This window comes from Ctenopharyngodon idella, chromosome 19 (genome assembly GCF_019924925.1).
Source record: "Ctenopharyngodon idella isolate HZGC_01 chromosome 19, HZGC01, whole genome shotgun sequence".
NCBI classification, from domain to species: domain Eukaryota; kingdom Metazoa; phylum Chordata; class Actinopteri; order Cypriniformes; family Xenocyprididae; genus Ctenopharyngodon; species Ctenopharyngodon idella.
This window is the reverse complement of record NC_067238.1, coordinates 5,953,996-5,965,371: the sequence shown is the minus strand read 5'-3', so window position 1 is coordinate 5,965,371 and position 11,376 is coordinate 5,953,996.

The window sequence follows — 11,376 nt, the reverse complement described above, 5'->3', positions numbered from 1 at the left end:
GCACCTGTTCTCCGGGCGGAGATTGCTGTCCTCCTGGCGAAGGATGCAATCGAGCCGGTCCCTCCAGCCGATATGAAGTCAGGGTTCTACAGCCCCTACTTCATTGTACCGAAGAAGGGCGGTGGGCTACGGCCAATCCTGGATCTGTGTGTCCTGAACCGGTCCCTTCACAGGCTGCCGTTCAAGATGCTTACGCAGAAGTGCATTTTCGAATGCGTCCGTCCCCAGGATTGGTTTGCAGCGATCGACCTGAAGGACGCGTACTTTCATGTCTCGATTCTGCCTCGTCACAGACTCTTCCTACGGTTTGCGTTCGAGGGTCGGGCATATCAGTACAAAGTCCTACCCTTCGGGCTGGCCCTGACGCCCCGTGTCTTCACGAAGGTTGCGGAGGCGGCCATTGTTCTGCTCAAGGAACAGGGCGTTCACATCCTCAACTACCTCGACGACTGGCTCATCCTGGCCAGCTCGCGGGAGCAGTTGTGCGAACACAGGGACATGGTGTTAGCTCACCTCAGTCGGTTGGGTCTTCGGGTCAACTGGGACAAGAGCAAACTCTCCCCCGGGCAGAGGATCTCTTATCTCGGTATGGAACTGGATTCGGTTGCCCGGACTGCGCGCCTCTCCGAGGAGCGCGTCCAGTCAGTGTTGACCTGCCTGAGTACGCTCAAGCGCAGGACAGCGGCCCCACTGAAACTTTTTCAGAGGCTCCTGAGGCATATGGCATCCGCAGTCACGGCGCTCGGATTGCTTCATATGAGGCCGCTTCAACACTGGCTCCGCGGCCGGGTCCCGAGATGGGCGTGGCAACGCGGTACGTTCCGTGTCACTGTGACACCGAACTGCCGTCGCACCCTCACCAAGTGGTCGGACCCTTCGTTCCTGCAGGCGGGAGTTCCCCTCGAACAAGTGACCAGGCATGCTGTGGTCCACACGGATGCCTCCGCCACGGGGTAGGGAGCCACGTACAACGGGCATGCAGCATCGGGTCTGTGGACGGGGCCCCAACTGCATTGGCATATCAATTGCCTCGAGTTGCTAGCAGTACGTCTTGCACTGGGCCGCTTCCAGGAGCTGTTGACAGACAAGCACGTACTGGTCCGCTCGGACAGCACTGCGGCCGTTGCGTACATCAACCATCAGGGTGGTCTACGCTCCCGCCGTATTTCGCAACTCGCCCGCCATCTCTTGCTATGGAGTCAGAAGCATCTGAGGTCGCTTCGTGCCATTCACGTCCCAGGCGTGCTCAACCGTGCAGCCGACAAGCTCTCACGGCAGCCTCCGCTTCCCCAGGTGGTCCAGCTGATCTGGCAGCGCTTCGGCAAGGCACAGATAGATCTGTTCGCCTCCCCGCAGACTGCCTACTGCCAGTTGTTCTATTCCCTGACCGGCGGCACGCTCGGCACGGATGCCCTGGCAATCAGCTGGCCCCGGGGCCTACGCAAATATGCGTTTCCCCCAGTGAGCCTTCTCGCACAGCTCCTGTGCAAAGTCAGGGAGGACGAGGAGCAGGTCTTGTTAGTGGCTCCATACTGGCCCACTCGGACCTGGTTCTCGGACCTCACGCTCCTCGCAACAGCACCTCCCTGGCCCATTCCTCTGAGGAAGGACCTCCTGACTCAGAGACGGGGCACCCTCTGGCACCCGCGTCCCGACCTGTGGAAACTCCATGTGTGGTCCCTGGACGGGACGCGGAGGTTCTGAGTGATCTCCCGCAAGCGGTCGCAGACACTATCACTTCCGCTAGAGCTCCTTCTACGAAGAACCTCTATGCGCTGAAGTGGAACCTGTTCGTCGAATGGTGTTCCTCTCAACCAGAGCGAGAGGACCCCCGATCATGTTCGGTCAGAACCGTGCTTTCCTTTCTGCAAGAGGGCCTGGAGCGAAGGCTGTCTCCCTCCACCCTCAAGGTGTATGCTGCCGCTATCGCCGCACATCACTATGCAGTTGATGGTAAATCGCTAGGGAAGCACGATCTGATCGTCAGGTTCTTGAGGGGGGCGAGGCCCCCCTCTGTACCCTCTTGGGATCTGACCCTGGTTCTTACATCTCTCCGGGGTCATCCCTTCGAGCCTTTGCAATCAGCTGAGTTAAAAGTACTGTCCCTAAAGACCGTCCTCCTGGTTGCATTGGCCTCGCTCAAGAGGGTAGGGGACCTGCACGCATTCTCGGTTGACGAATCGTGCCTGGAATTCGGGCCCGGTAACTCTCACGTTATCCTGAGACCCCGGCCTGGATATGTGCCCAAGGTTCCTACCACTCCCTTTCGAGATCAGGTAGTGAACCTGCAAGCGCTGCCTTCGGAGGAGGCAGACCCAGCCCTAGCTTTGCTCTGTCCTGTCCGCGCTCTGCGCCTGTACGTAGACAGAACGCGAAGCTTCAGGACCTCAGATCAGCTCTTTGTCTGTTACGGAGGCCAGCAGAAGGAAAAGGCTGTCTCCAAGCAGAGGATGGCCCACTGGATAGTGGACGGCATCGCCCTGGCGTATGAGTCCCAGGGCGTGCCTTGCCCGCTCAGGTTGAGAGCCCACTTCACCAGAGGAGTGGCTTCTTCCTGGGCACTGGTGCACGGCGCCTCGTTGACAGATATCTGTAGAGCTGCGGGCTGGGCGACACCTAACACGTTCGCTAGATTCTATAGCCTTCGTGTAGAACCGGTATTTTCCCGTGTACTCGCTTCCACCAGCTGGTAGACGCGAAGAGCCCGTTCTAGTGTCGGCTTGCAATGCCACTCCTGCCCCCTGGGCCGGATACGTGCATCCTTTTTACTCCAGTCGAGTTCCCCGCTTGGCGAACCCTGTCGAGTTCCTCCGCCTCCCCCATTGCGGAGTGTCTGATGCCAGGCCAAACCTCCGTCACCGACGTTGACGTTTGGCTGGGTTCCACATGTCGTGACTCCTCCACGTGAGTGGTCCCATGTGTGTATTTGTCCACGGTCAACTCCCTACGGTGAGCCCGTGTCTTTCCCTAGCAGAGCCAGCTCTGCTGTCACCTGTCAGATGAGTCTCCCCCTACCCAGGTGGAGCCATCCCAGGGACTCCATATGCGTACTGCCCACGGCCAGTCCATATGTGTACTCTCCACGTAAATTCCTCCCCTACGGGTGGGTACTGGTCTCCGCAGCGTCCCCTACGGGTTCGCTTCCCCAGTGTAGTCTAGTTTACTTAATGGGTATGTCGGAACAGCAGTAGACTCTCTTGGCGTAAGCTCGCCCCCTTCCCCGTTCCACTGGTGCGCCGGGTGGCTAGAGCTTGCGCTGGGCACTGGAAGGGGTTCATACTGTGGCGCTTTATTTGGGATCCCAATTCGTCGGTCACTACTGACGTACGTCGAACGTGACCGACTGAAAGGGAACGTCTCGGTTACGTATGTAACCCTCGTTCCCTGAAGGAGGGAACGGAGACGTACGTCCCGTCGCCACAGTTGCTGTACCCTCGCTGTAGACTAGATTGTCTCCTCAGCGAAAAACAGAGTGCGATGGCATCTGCTCCCCTAATTACACCACCTGGCGGGGGCGGTGCGCATTATGCAAATATCGCATGCCAACTCCATTGGCCTGTTATAGTTCACTCGAAGCTGATAGGGCTCTCTAGCGATATCCCAATTCGTCAGTCACTACTGACGTACGTCTCCGTTCCCTCCTTCAGGGAACGAGGGTTACATACGTAACCGAGACGTTTGTTAGGATACTCGCTAAGATGGGCATGTTGACATAATTTTTGTGTGAATTTGTCCGTTCAGGTGCAAGACTTGAAAGAGAATTTGCGCGAGAGTATTTGGGCGCTGTGATGCGGCTCTCCCATGTACGCGCTTCGGATGAACACGCACACAAATCTCCTCACAGCGCGCGCGAGTTCTCTTTCGAGTCTTACGGATAAATGTTTAAATTGACAAGGTTTAAATGAGTTTAGTTTAAACACAGATAACAACATGAGATGTTCAGGTTTCACCTGCGCTCGCGTCGCGCGCTATCAACACCCGGGTGATGACGGCATAAATGACTGGTCATAGAGCTTTCGGCACGTCATTGAACATTTGTTTACAGTGACTGTTTTGTCCATGTTCTTTTCATCATCGCTGTTGTAACGTATTGGGAAACCAGAATGCATTTCCATCGAGTGAAACATACATTAGCCGAATCTGTCTGTCTGTTTTGCACGTTGTTTTCAACAAACCATATTATAGATGCGTGAGATTTGAGATGAACCGCGGTGCAAGCGCCTGCCGAACGGTGGGGGGAGAACCGAACGGTTAGTTTTTTTTGGGTTTTTTTTTACAGCGAACCTTCCCACCCCTAACTCTAACTGTAGTTGTAATAATTTATTTTTCTTTTCTTGATCTATATTACAATTTCCAGAAAGGCTTATAATTTCTCGTACAATTTTTTCTTCATTTTCTCGTCTGTTTTGCTATTTCTGTTCCTCTCCTTATGGCTAAAGTTCTGATTTTATATTTCATGAATTCCCAATTTGCACCAAAACAGTTAGTTAACTTTGCCTTCTTCCAGGATTCTATGATAACCTTCTTTGCTTCATTTCTAAACTGCACATCTGTCAATATATTCTGGTTAATTTTCCAATATACGTAAAAATGTTTATATCTTTGGATTTAGTTGTATTTAATGAGAGAAAAATAGCTTTATGATCTGTAAGAACAGATGATTCTATAGAAACCTCATTAACATAATTAATTAAATTCCTTGAAATTAACCAATAGTCTATAGGTGACTGTTGAGAAAGATTTTTTTTTTTACACCATGTAAACTGAATTTTTTCTGGACACTCATGTCTCCATATATCAATCAAATCAAAAGTAGAACATAAATTATATAATTCTGGAAGAAAAGACTTACTTGGACGGAATGGATAACAATCCTTTTCAGAATCCCATATTGTATTGAAATCCCCTCCAAGTACTAATTTTGCAATGCTATATTGTTCCACTGTTTTTTCAATTTGTTCTTTAAAGTTAAAAAATAAATTTTTATTTTGTGTTTTGTGTGGTAAAATTACTTGCATAGATATTCCCCAAAATAAACAATTCAGCATTCTTTTCAATTACCAATATTACCCATCGACCCGAATCGTGCATTTTAGTTTGAATTATTTTCCCCTTAAATGTACCTTTTGTCACGATCACCGTCTGTTCCTGTCAGTTCCTGGACTCCATTTCCCATAATCCTCCCTTCCAATCACATGCACACTCCACACCAATCACCAATTGCCACACACACCTGCAGATCATTACCTGGACTATAAAAGACTCACACACACACCACCTCATGGCGAAGTCTTGTTAACTGTTGTTGCAATTCTGAGCGTTTATATCCTGTCTGCCTGTTTGTTACCAATCCTGTCTGTTACCCGTTGTCGACCCGTTGCTGCCTACCTTTGATCCTTGCCTGGTATTCTGTTCTGTGAGTGTTTTCTGCCTGTCCTGACTATTGCCTGTATCCTGACTACGATTCTGCCTGTCCCTGCTGTTCCTGTTTGCCCCTGCTTTGACCCTGCCTGTACGACCACGTTCTGTTATAATAAAGCTTGCAAATGGATCCCTGCCTGAGTCCAGCTTCGTTACACCTTTTTAAGATTGCAACACCAGTTGCTCGATTACTCCCATATGACATCCATAAATCATCCCCCCATTGACTCTTCCAAAAATTATAATCTGACAAAGATGCATGTGTTTCTTGAATATAATAGAAGTCACACTTAAATTTCCTGCAAAACAAAAAAAACTGCTTTCCTTTTCAGCAAAACGTGAATTCCCCCGACATTTAAAGATAAAACTGACAAAGATACCAATGTGCTATATTAGCAACCTTAGGCTTAACAAATGTGAAACAAAACATGTTCCCAATACCTCAACATTATAACTTCAACCCAAATTGACCTTAATAATACTTAACTTAAATCAAAACCTTTAAAAATACTGTACAATATAACATTATAGTGATATTTCAGTTAACAAAGATCCATTCTGTCTGTAAATTGAAAATAAAAAAACCCATTATGTTCCAAATGTCATAACTCCAATGACGACTGCATTGTCACAGACATATATAATTATGTCCGTATGCAGTTCTTGATCAAGATATATTCACGTATAATCGTATTTAGTCTTTAATGAGGTATTTCCTTTCCATCAACGAAGGCTCGTACGCCTACGAAGCAGGCATGGATTGACTAATCGGGAGCCCCGGGAGAATTCCCGGTGGGCCGGTCTGTTTTTTTGGCCGCAAGGGCCGGTGTTGTCATGGCACTGGGTTGAAATATGGATGCTATAGAAACTGTCGACGCGGCCAAATGTACTAAGCTGAGTACCTTTTTCCTTAAAACCAATCAGTGGCAGATTTAGGCATGGGAGACATGGGCAATGGGCCAGGGCGGCATATTGCCGGGGGCGGCACCGTGCAAGAAAAAAACAAAAAACGAATGCGCGATTGGGTTTTTACCTCTCATTTGCACTTTCATGTCATCGTGTGGTTCAATTAACCAGGTTGGGAGGGACTCGCAGTGTGCACCGAGATGAGGTGACGTCTGTAGGGAGGGTGGGAGGGGAGCGGGACAAGTTCTAAATCAACACTAAATTATGGTAGGAAAAATGGTCTAAGCCACCAGAGGTCGATGTAGGTAGCCTAAATAAATAAAAAGGAAGAGGGGAAACATGCAAAAGATAAAGGCATGCAGCTATTTCTCATATCGTAATAATAGTACGCAAATAATAAAACATAGGGACTATCACTTATGTTATGCTATGTTGCTTGCTAATATGCTAAACATAATTGGGCAACAATATTATTTTTTCTGTCCAACTAGCTTCCCAGCAAGCAATTTTATGTCTAATAGACGTCTAATAGCCGTCAAAACATAGCCCGGCCGTCTAGGCTAAAACAAGGCAAAATTTGGGCTGTCAGTGAAAATCTAATAGACGTCTAACCATAACCCATGAATAGACTAGTCATCAATTAGACGACTATTAGACAACTACATATTTATGTCTAATAGACGGTGAATATGGGTCTAGGCTAAAACAAGGCTGAATTTGGGCTGTCAGTGAAAATCTAAGACGTCTAACCATAACCCAAGAATAGACTAGTCATCAAATATACAGCTAATGAATGACTACATCTATACATGTAATAGACAACAAAATAATGGCTAAAGGATTCTTTTCACTTAAATATAAAAGGTTCTCATAAATGACAATCCGTCCAAACAAATTAAATAAAAGGTTTTATTTAGAAAAAAGAACTCAAGATAATACAAAATGATAAAAAATAATGAAAATCTAATTTTACAAATACAGTACAAATAAACTTTATTTTTTTTTAAATATGGAACATCTTACAACTTAACATAATAAAAATATAAAACATTGACGAAAAAGTTATACATATACAAAATAAGCTTGCCTTGCCATACCAAAAACTCATATTTTCATTTCGTAATGATCAAAAGATTAAAAGAGATTTGAGGCTTCCGTAACAAATAATAATAGGGTGAACAGGTTTCATGTTTACCCCCTTGTATTTAGATAATTAGAGAGTTTTAGGGCACAAGGAAACACTACAGTAGCTACATGTGCATGTAGCATGTTAATCTAACCACAACATGGCTCACTCTGAGTCTGCACTGTTACCCGCTAAAATGTCACTGTTCATACACATGATAACACTGTACATAAATAATGAATGCATGTCAAAATGAAAAACACAGATACTTACAAGACCAAAAGCAGGAAAGAATTTGCTTTAACATTTGCTGTTGCTTGCTCTCCAACAGTTGTAAAATGGCGGAAATGTTTATCGCGAGATCTGGCAACAGTGATCGAGAGCTAACTTTCAAGTCTCGCGTTGCCAGTGGTCATGTCTCAGTAGAGCCACAGTTGCCATCATATATGTGTGTGGTGTATATATATATATATATATATATATATATCATCGTAGACTGTGTAGGATTGTGTGACAGCAAAAATATGCTGTCACACAATGTATACTTGCATTTGATGGTATATCATGAATCCCACAAGCTTTGTGGCCGAAAATTACTTAACACTATTTTGGTTACACTCTTTGCTGGTCTGAATCAGGTCTATAGCCAAGCCGTAAGAATTAGACTATAGATTGCCTAGATTTCGCCGGATGGACTAAAAGCAGACTGCACATAGCCTATCCAATTCAGAGCTAAATTGTGACTACATATAGACCATGTCATGAAATGACACATCTTGTAGAAATCATTGACACTGCGAACATGATGGGATATCAACCATCTCATGCACTTCCTGTCCAAAAACTACAATAAATCAGCATTGACTATAGGTGGGCTACAAATAGCCGGTCTGACTACAAGCTAAATCGTGGCTACGCACAGCCTACGCATAGAAAATGTCAAAGATATGAAACCAAACACCTTGTAATCACTGTTGACTTTGCTTACATGATGAAATATCATACATCTCGCAAGTTATTTCGGCAAAAACGACATGTAACCAAATTAAAGATTATTTTGGCTAAAAGTGGGTTACACATAGCCGGACTATATCGGGTCTATCGTTAACCGAGACGGTGAAATGACGGCTATTGCTTGCTGGGTTACATAACCAGACAGTAAAATGTTATTTTGTAACATAATATAACTTGTAACTGGAAAGCAAACACTTTAAAAAAAAATAAATAAATAACATGAATTTTTAACTACAGTCACGAGATGGCTAGAGAATTAATCAATGGTTCATGTTACAAAGTAATTATTATAACAATAAAAATCACTCTATATCAAATTTTAGCATTTTTTGTACTAAGCTAGAACAGAGAGTACAACAAATGAAGACGATGAGACGGCCGGTAAGCTAACGTAACCTGTACACAGAATCTCTCAGACTACAATCTGCATTTAGAAGGATGTACTGTTACTCCATCCTCGACAGTTAAAGACCTGGGTGTTATATTAGACAGCAACTTGTCCTTCGAAAATCATATCTCATATGTTATGTAACCCCATCATCTCACAAGGGATAAGGAGAACTCCAAAAGGGCAACAACCACAGTGTGTTTCTTTGCAAATATAACAAAGTTTATTAATAAATCATGACATCAAACCACTACAATTTATTCCCCCCCACCTTAACAGAGTACACCATATATAAGAAAAAGGGAACCCCATGGTCATTTGTCCAAGACAGGTCCAAGACAGAAAAATAAAAAAAACAAGAAAAACAAATAACAAAACAAAACAAAAGCACAATCTCCAAAATAAATCACTTTGCCACTTCAACAGACAAGACCCAATTTAACATTAAAGTCATCTCTCAAACACCCATTAAGCCACCAATGCTTTCAATAAAAGTAAACGGCAATCATGCATCATCTGTATTCTTAACTATATCTGTTTAATTCTCTGAGGCACCAATCAACACAATTCCCATGAGGACACTTCACAATTCAGTTCTATGCTGCTATGCTGTTCATTAATCAACTGGTCTTTTCATCTGCTATTACACAGCCTTGAAAAACACCACACAGCTTCTCCTGCTTAGCACATGGTACCACAAAGAGGAAGTCCCAAACAATTTGGTTTCCCTTTATAGTGTCTTGACTCCTGGGATTTGTAGTCCAACTAATTTGTATTCCTACACCTTCTACCCCATTACAGTTACAAAAACAGCCTTCTTCCACCTCAGAAACATTGCTAAGCTACGGAGCATGTTATCTATTTCTGATGCAGAAAAATTAGTTCATGCTTTCATGACGTCTAGACTAGATTACTGTAATGCATTACTAGCTGGTTGTCCTGCTTCCTCAATAAACAAGCTACAATTAGTACAAAATGCAGCTGCTAGAGTTCTTACCAGGTCAAGAAAATATGATCATATAACACCAATTTTATCATCTTTACACTGGTTACCTATTAAGTTCCTTATCGATTATAAAGTATTGCATACTGATCTATAAGGCCCTAAATGGATTAGCTTCTGTGTACTTAACCGACCTTCTATTGCCCTACAATCCTTCACGCTCTTTAAGATCACAAAACTCTGGACTTCTGGTTGTACCTAGGATATCTAAGTCCACTAAAGGAGGGAGAGCATTTTCACATTTGGCTCCTAAACTCTGGAATAGCCTTCCTGATAATGTTCTGGGCTCAGACTCGCTCACCCAGTTTAAATCTAGATTAAAGACGCATCTCTTTAGCCAAGCATTTACATAATGCATGAATGCATCATATCAGATAAATTGCACGACTATCTTTGCTTAATGTTATGAACAGCAGCTACGCTAATTATTCTCATTTGCTTTTCTGTTTTATCTCTGGACGCCCGTCCCAAGGTGACTAGAGAGTACATCAGCTTCAGTTTGGATCCAGCCTTTTAAGAAGACCTCAGATGACCAACACCTTTGAAAAGACGGCGCCAACTCCTGCTAAGACTACAGATGACGCAACATCTGGATCAACATGCACATTCCTAAATTTCTATATATCCTAATTATTGTTAATATGTAATTCATTATTTCCAGGAGCTCATTGCTTCTACCTTCAATTAAACTGCTAACAGTGACTGTAAATTAAATTGCCTAAATTATTACATTGATAATTAACTGCATTCTCTAAATTGTAATGTTGACATGCATTCTCTGTAAAGCTGCATTGAAACGATATGTATCGTGAAAAGCGCTATACAAATAAATGTGAATTGAATTTAATTGAACGTTAAGCTAGGAGCATTGCATTTATGAACACTAATTCTTACAGAAAATAGATTGATACTGTTAAACATTACGTTGTGTTGTTGTAAAGAATACTGTTATTAACTGTTCTAATAAATCTTCACTGTGAAGCAACACTTAGCCTACACTTTGCACTGAATTGGAAATGATGGTATTTAAAAAACAAAACAAAACAAAAAACAATGAATTACAAGGCTGTAGAGAACAGTGCACTATTGCAGACTTATATACTGAGGTTTTAATTATATTATTTTTATATAGTCAGCCAGGAATTAAAGTGGGCCGGTCTAAGGCATGAAACTCCAGGGCTGAAAATGAGTCCCACTCCGGCCCTGCTACGAAGTAAGCCTTCTTTCCTACCTGCCGAGCAGCCTCCACTTTTGGCCACAGTTGTTTACGTACAGCTTTGTCCATGTTCGTTAAATCCTCGCCAAACCGTAGTTCCTTGGACTTCAGGTAGGTGCTGGTTTTCGCCGCTTTCCAAAGCATGTCTCGTAAGGATCTGGATACAAACTGGATAATGATGCGTTTCCATCAAGTTTTCTTCCAAGCCGGTGTACAATATCCACATCTTGTTGTATTTTGCTGGTAAGCTCTGGAAGAACTGCACAACAAATATACTTTACGTTTAACTGCCTTTACGTCTT